Below are 8,237 nucleotides of genomic sequence, written 5' to 3'. Positions count from 1 at the left end.
CAAATCACTTAAACTTTCTGATATTCAGTTTCCTCAGTTATAAAATGGGAACAAGACTATTTTCACTACTTACTATTGAATTATTGTGAGTAAAATCCTTTGCAAACTGTAAAGCAGTGTGAGAGTATGAAATTCCAAGAGATGAAGTTCTGGATATGATTTATCAATTTATTAATTAGGTTAGCAATTAATAAATTGAGGTTGATGATTTCTCTTGGTGGTCAAAGATGCTAAGGGAACCTCTGGGCCATCTTAAATCTGGGTTGCTTTCTTCTTGTCTGGTTTGCTTTCTTCTGACAGGGACCTCCCCTGACTAGGGAAAGGCAACTCTAGTTAGTAGACATTTAATGAGGAGATGGACTAAGAGTTGTCAACTCCTCCTGTTGGGGGGAGGAGTGAAAGCTGAGAATGTGGCCTAGTCATAAGATTCAAGCCATCTCTAGAAATCTGAGCAAGGAAAACTACTCCATTGGAAATCTACTTGGTTAAGTTTCTCCTTCGTGAGCCAGGTCACCCTAAACTTTAATAAAGGGAACAAAGACACAAGAGTCAATCTTGGCAGTAGGGACTAGCTTAGGTTGGCTTCTGTTTACTAGGTAAACAGACATGTCTATCCCAGGTCTTAGTAGAGGCTGGAATGTGGTCACATCTCTTTGCTAGAATGAGAGGTCTCTGGAGACTTAAAGGTGAGGTGGTGGGAAGGTGTCAGAAAAGAGAATATGATATTTTAACATTAATAAGCAAATGATACATCATTAAAATTAATTTTCTTCAGTAGTAAATATACTTAATTTATTACTAAATTAATATTTAACAGAATCACAGTATTGTAAGGGGCTTCAGGTGTAACATGGCCCAAATCATACCTGAAGTGCTAAGAATGATTTCAGTACTTAGGCCAAAGCCAGCAAATGCTTAAACTGCTTGCTAATTACTAATTTATTGATTGACCTAATCTCTGCTTGATGTTGCCCAGTGAAGGAAGAAGTCACTTCCTTACAAGGTGGCCCATCCTACTTTTAGATAGCTCTGATTGTTAAGTAGATTATTTTTCTTAAACCAAGCCAGTATCTGCTTCTCTACAACTTCATTCTATTAGTTTTCATTGTGCCCTCTAGAGCCCAGCAGAACAATTTTAATTCCTTTTCCATGTGATAGCCCTTAGATTACTTGTAGGAAGCCCAAGCATTTCTCTTCTTTGGGCTAAAGAAAAAAAAATTCCATTATTAATCCCTGCATAATTTATAGTTCTTTCACTCCTACTGACTTCACTGCTCTAGATCCATTCAAACTTTTGAATGATAATGGTACCCATTAGGGAATATGAGACTCTAGATATGATCAAATCCTGCATTATGATAGAATTATATTATTATTACACTTCGACATTTTGATTTCATTGGTTGTTTCACTGGCATGGCTTCTACTTCACTGATATACAATGTAAGATCCCCATGCACTCTTACTGATCTCCATGTCTTTTCATAAATCCTGAAAGAATCCATCCAAAGTGATGAAGAACTTTTGTTCCCCTAGTTGTTTTAATATTTTGAGGGATGCCAGTTTTGCACCTAAGACATTCATCTATTGTCTTTCCTTCTCATTACATGTCCATTTTTGGTGATACGTATCCTTGGTGATGTCAGTATCTTCAGAGTACCACTTCTCTACCATGAGTCACCATTGGTAGTATGTTGCTCACTATATGGAACTATCACATATGTCTTTCTATTGTTCTTTGGGTTATTAATAATTTTGATTCTTCTGAAATTGAGATGCTTTCTAATTCACATTCATATAACACTAGAATAATGATGTCAATATTCATCATTTTCCTGTTTTGGAGGGAGGGACCCAGGGAAGGGGAAAAGAAGGGAAGGATGGTGAAGAGAAAAAAAGAGTTCAAGGGAGGAAAAGAAGAGGAAATGGGACAAAGTGGAGGGGAAGAAAAAAGGGAAGAGACAAATGGGGGAGGAAAGAAGAGGTTAAAAAATGGGGGGAGAGAGAAGGAAAAAGGGAAGAGAAATTGCAAGGAAGGGGAAAAAGAAAGAGAGAAAGGTGAAGAGAGAAATTACAAGGAAGGAAGATAGAGAAGAACAGAAGGGAAGAGAAGAGTGAAGAGAAGGGGGAGAGAAGAAAAAGAAGAGCAGAGAGTAGAGAGAGGAAGAAAGGGCAAAGGGAAGAGAAAGGAAAAAGAGATACCAGGAAAGACAGAGAGTGAAAGATTGAACAAACAGGCAACAGTATGGTCATGGAGTAGATAGAATGTTAGGCTTATTGACAGAAAGACCTAGGTTCAAATATTCCCCCTGATATTTACTAGCCTGGGCAATTGCCTAGAATTTCTCACCTCTGAGTCACAGATTGACTACAATCTACTTTGGTAGGAGTTCTCTCCATATTGGATATCTTTGCATATGTGTGTGTATACACACAACACATATACATATTATACATATCTATATCTATATATGTATATATATACACACATATATTCGTGTGTGTGTATACTCACCTGATGGTTTGCTCATCTTGATGAGCATGTTGAAATCTGAGCGATATACATTATTAGTCTATTCTCTTCCTCTATGCACTTGGTTAGACTGATGCTTTTTTATTACTGTAGATTTTACCTTGGAGTCTGTAACATTCTGAGATTCCATGGATTTAGTGCAGTTCTATCTACAAATAGGAGAATTTTGGAAAACCTCAAAATGGAAAGGATATCCTTTTGTTTTGATTCCAGACCTGATTTCTTCCATGACCCTGTTAAACACCTTAGGTGAGCATCTCTCTGCCTACTTTATGCCTTACTTGATGTGAGTACCTAGAGAATGAATAAAATTATTTCCTCAGCCACATTCATCACAGAATCTCGTAAATTGCTATGAATACATGGGAGACACCTTGTTTCAGGGGACCCTTGAAGGCTAGAATTAAAGTTAGAATAGGAGCCATGGTTTTGTGATATATGATATTTAATACGAAACAGTAAATAAAATAACTAAAATCAAAACTTCTACCTTTTTAAAATACATATAAGTAGTTATAAGATTAAAATAATTCACCTCTTCTGGTTAGAGTAAATAAAGATTTGTATAATAATCATAAAGAACAACTTAGAAGCAATAGAAAAATATGAATTTATTATATTAAGCAGCCATTTAATATTGAAATGAAGAGTAATGACAACAATAACAATAACATTTAATATTTATATAACACTTCATGGTTTACAAAGTACTTTGTATACGTTACCAAAATTATCATCACACTAGCCCTATTGAACAGGCGCTACTACTATCTCCCATTTTGCAGATGAGGAAACTGAAGCTTAAAGGCAAATGACTTGTCCAAGATCAGACAAACAGTGTCTAAGGTAAGATTTGAAGTCAGGTTTTCCTAACTACCGACCAGGCACTCTAACCATTGAACCCATGAGCTAACCGCATGAAATAGTTCACCAGCATTTGGCAGCTAAATTACTATGGTAGTTTCATACCTTGCAAAGAAACTCTTCCTTTTTTATGTCTTCTTAATAGTATTTTTCCAAGTACATGCAAAGAGTTTTCTACATTCATTTTTGTAAAATTTGGAGTTCCAAATTTTTCTTCCTCCCTCCCTTTCATTCTCCCTCCCCAAGACAGAAAGCAATCTTATATAGGTTATTCCACTGATGGTATCCTAATAAAGCTGCCCCCAGCCCCAGTATTCTAACTTCATTATAGGCCTGGCCCTACTGAACAGCAGGCCCACTACACCTACATAGCCTCCCTCCCCCAATGTCCTAACTTCTTTGTATATGCCTCACTGCTCACTAGAACAACAGATGTGTCCTTGAACTCTTAGTTCCCACAGAAACAGCCGGTGTGTCCATGTGATGGGAACCCAGCTACTGACTCTACCTGGCCACTGCCCCAGACCCATTCCCACAGAAACAGGTGTGTTCTTGTATTCAAGTACAATCATATCATCCATCTAGCCCAAGACAGGACCACAATAGCCAACTATCTGTCTTAACCAGACAGGACCACAATGGCTAGCAAGTAGGAGGGCAGAATAAGCAGAATGTTGAACTACTGAACCATAGATGGGACCCCTCCTCCATTACCTAATCCCTTAACAAACTGCATTTTTAATATTTTTTTCTTTTTTGGAGGGCAATTGGAGTTGTGACTTGTCCAAGGTCACTTGGCTAGTTTTGTGTTAAGTGTCTGAGGCTGAATTTTAACTTGGATCATCCTGACTCCAGGGCTGGTGCTCTATTCACTGTGCCACCTTCCTGCCTCCTGCCTTTTTCATATTAATGATATTCCTCTATTCTATGTAAATTTCTGTTATGTAATTGCATCTTTACCCTATAAAAACTCATCTTGCTTTCTCTAAAATTGCTGGTTCCTCCTGGAGCTTAGCCTGCTTCATGAGAGGAGTCAAGTCAATCTCAATAAATGCCTATACTTGGATTAGAGGTGGTCTGACTCTGAATTCTTTGAGATGGTTCCACCATGACATATCATGAAACTCCAACTATTTTTGGTGTCCCTAAGTTTAAACCACAACACCACACATTTTATGACATAAAATCAGAACAAAAGGGAAAAACCATAAAAAAGAAAAAAGGGAGGGAGGGGAAATATTATGCTTCAATCTGCATTCAAACTTCAGAGTTCTTTCTTTGTATGTGGTTAGCATTTTCCATCATGAGTCTTTTGGAATTGTCTTGGATCACTGTATTGCTGAGAGGAGCTAAGACTATCATTGTTAAACAACACATAATGTGGCTGTTGCCATGTACAATGTTCTCCTGGTTCTGCTCACTTCACTAGTATCAGTTCATGTAAATCTTTCCATATTTTTCTGAAATCCACCTGCTCATCATTTTTTATAGAACAACAGTATCCCATTATATTCATATACCACAATTTGTTCAGCCATCCTTCACCTGATAAGCATCCCTTCAATATCCAATTCTTTGCCACCACAAAAAGAGCTACTATAAATGTTTTTGTACATGTGGGTCCTTTTCCAATTTTTATGATCTCTTTAGGATATAGACCTAGTAGTGGTATTGCTGGATCAAAGTGTATGCACAGTTTTGTAGCCCTTTGGGCATAGTTCCATATTACCCTCCAGAATGATTGGATTAATTCAAAAATGCATTAGTGTTCCAATTTTTCCCCATCTTCTCCAAAATTTATCATTTTCCTTTTCTGTCATGTTAGCCATTCTGATAGGTGGTACCTCAGAGTTGTTTTAATTTGCATTTCTCTAATCAAGAGTGATTTAGAGCATTTTTTTTCATATGGCTATAGATAACTTTAATTTCTTCCACCAAAAACTACCTGTTCATATGCTTTGACCATTTATTAATTGGGGAATGATTTGTATTCTTATAAGTTTGACTCAGTTTTATGTGTATGTGTGTGTGTGTGTGTATGTTTGAGAAATTAGGGCTTGATCAGAAACATTGGCTGTAAAAAATTGTTTCCCAGCTTTCTGCTTTCCTTCTAATATTGGCTGCATTTCTTTGACCATTTTCTTTGATGAAATTATTGTTTCCATGATTTGTTTGACCCCCTTATTCTTTAGGATTAAATTGTTTAGTTTCCAATTAATTTTTAGCCTATTTTTCCATGACCTTTCGTTATATGCAATTTTATATATCATAATCTGAAAAGGATTTATTTAATATTTCCATCTTCCTGCACTGGATTGTGACGATTTTATGCCCTAATAAATGGTCAGTTTTTGTGTAGGTGCCATGTACCACTGAGAAAAAGATATATTCTCTTCGTATCCCCAATTTTCTCCAGAGGTCTATATCTAACTTTTCTAAAATACTATTTACCTCCTTCATTCTTGCTTATTTTGTTAGATTTTTCTAGTTCTTAGAAGGAAAGGTTGTGGTCCCCCACTAGTATAGTTTTGCTGTCTATTTATTCTTATATCTCACTTCTATAAGAATTTGGATGCTATATCACTTGATGTATATATGTTTAATATTGATATTGCTTCATTGTGTATGATAGCTTTCAGCAAGATGTATTTTCCTTCCTTTTCTCTTTTAATTAGATTTACTGTTGCTTTTGTTTTATCTAATGCTTTTTTTTACTTCAGCTGAAGCGTAATATATTCTGCTCCAGCTTTTTACCTTTACTCTGTGTGTATTTCTGTTTCAAAGGTGTTTTTGGTAAACAACATTGTACGATTCTGGCTTTTAATCCACTCTGCTACCTGCTTCTGTTTTATGGGAGAGTTCATCCCATTCACATTCACAGTCATGATTACTATTTCCCTCCATCCTGTTTTTCCCTATTTATGCTTTTCTCTCTCCTTTCACCCTGTCCCTCCTCACCAGAGTTTTGGTTCTGACAATCATCTGCCTCAATCTGGCCTCCCTTCCATCATCTCCCCCTTTTCCTTTCCTCTTTCCCCTCCTACTTTTGTCCTCCCTTATTTGCTCTCTTATATCAGCTTAAGGAATGCTTATTGAGCTTTAAAATAAGGTAATTGGGTCTCTCTGGCTTTCAAATTCTACCTGGTTTACAAAACCACTAGGTACAAAATGAACCAATAAAAACAAAGGAAAAACAAATGTATTTTTAAAAGAACAGGAAAAAAATAGGTGTTTCTGGCATGGAGGACAAGCTTATTACAAAAGCTGAGCCCTAAATGCAGCTTTGAGTTTGCTGACAGCTAAGGGAAAAGGAAAACATGTCGCCTTATATGATTCTCCTTCTCTGAGAAATAGTGGGTTAATAGAGGAAGCACCGACCGGACCAGACCGGGCGTCGCCCCGCCACCAGCCCCTCCCCGCACCCCGATGGCAGCTGCCAAGGAAGCTCTCGAGCAAGACAACTCTACAGAACTGTGGACGACTGCAACCGTGATGTGCAGGTTGAGCCCAAGCCCGCCAAGCTGTTGTGATTTGCATGAGAGAATGACGTTCATGGATGGAAAGAGCGAGGGAGGGGTGACGTGGAACTGCCGAAAGCCAAGGAGAAAGGGACAAGGGCCTGAGTCTGGAACACCACCGCAGACTTGGCTGATGCAGCCCCAGGCCTGAACTGCTGGCGATTCTATTCCTAATGCAGAAAATGCCTCCAAGTTTCCGGCAAAATGTGAAGAATGCAGGAATGAGATAGAAAAGAAAAGGGTGGGTGATGACCAGCTTTGACAGACTGGACTCTTCTCAGCAATGCAGGGATATAAGTCAATCCCAAAAGACGCATGATGGAGGGAAAAATGTGCATCCAGAGAAAGAACTAGAAAGAACTAAGTTTATATCCAGGTGGAAGCAAAACTCCTGATCTTTTTCATTCTCTTATTTGGTTTTATGTCCTCTTTACCATTTTTCATTCCAGCTGGTACAATTCGTCCTTATAACCTGACCAATGTATAATGTGAAAGTATTTACAGATCCTATACTTGACTATAAGTCGCCATGGTGGGGGGAGGGGAGGAAGGGGAACAAAATGTGAAATTCAAAGAATTGTGGAATTGAATCCTGTAAACTAAAAGGAAACAAACAAATTAATAAATTTAAAAAATTAAAAAAAAAAAAAGAGTGGGAGCAGGCCAAGAAAACATGACAAAGTGGTGGAGAAGTTCTCAGAGCTGTCAGTCAAGGAGGAGAAGGGGAAGAAAGGCAGCCTGTAGCCTGGGAGCCCCAAGACTCCCGAGGAGACCAGGGACCAGGACTTGTTACTGCAATAAACCTTCTTTCCTTTTATTTCCTTTATTTTTGTTTTTACGAGGGGCTTTTTTTTTAAGAACTGAATTCCAGCCTCCAGGTTGTTTTCTAAGCTTTTACCCTTTTTGAAGATGTCTTCAGCAAACCCATTCCTAGTCACATGTACTGTGCTCATAACATTCTTTTCCATAGTGGAAACACATTTATAGTACATCCAAAAGTGAATAAAACATTTGAAAGCTGCCTCCAAAAAAAAAAATAGCTGAACTCTGATGAAATGATTTCTGGTTAACCAAAGCATTTTACATACTTAATTTCTCATTTATTTTTTAAGTTACACCTATGATATATATAATACAAAATCTTGTATAACAAATTTTACAGATCAGGAGATGTAGACTCATTCTCAAAGAGGTTAGTGGGACACTAGCCTTCTTACTCTTGCTGTTTTATTTGTTTAGTTATTTCTAGCTTTCAACATTCACTTCCATAAATTTTAAATTTTCTACCCCCCCTTCCTTCCCTGCCCCTTCCCCAAGACAGC

General features: G+C 37.6%; 1 pseudogene; it reads left to right on the top strand.

Annotated features, from left to right (window-relative positions):
- Positions 1–6,823: 6,823 nt before the first annotated feature.
- Positions 6,824–7,716, top strand: LOC138145122 (ran-specific GTPase-activating protein-like; annotated as a pseudogene).
- Positions 7,717–8,237: the final 521 nt, after the last annotated feature.

The sequence above is a fragment of the Petaurus breviceps genome, unplaced genomic scaffold (assembly GCF_028583685.1).
Source record: "Petaurus breviceps papuanus isolate PSGF00001 unplaced genomic scaffold, PetGlider_PUasm1.0 90730, whole genome shotgun sequence".
NCBI classification, from domain to species: Eukaryota; Metazoa; Chordata; class Mammalia; order Diprotodontia; family Petauridae; genus Petaurus; species Petaurus breviceps.
The sequence above is the reverse complement of the archived record's forward strand: the minus strand, read 5'-3'. Positions and strand labels throughout refer to the sequence as shown.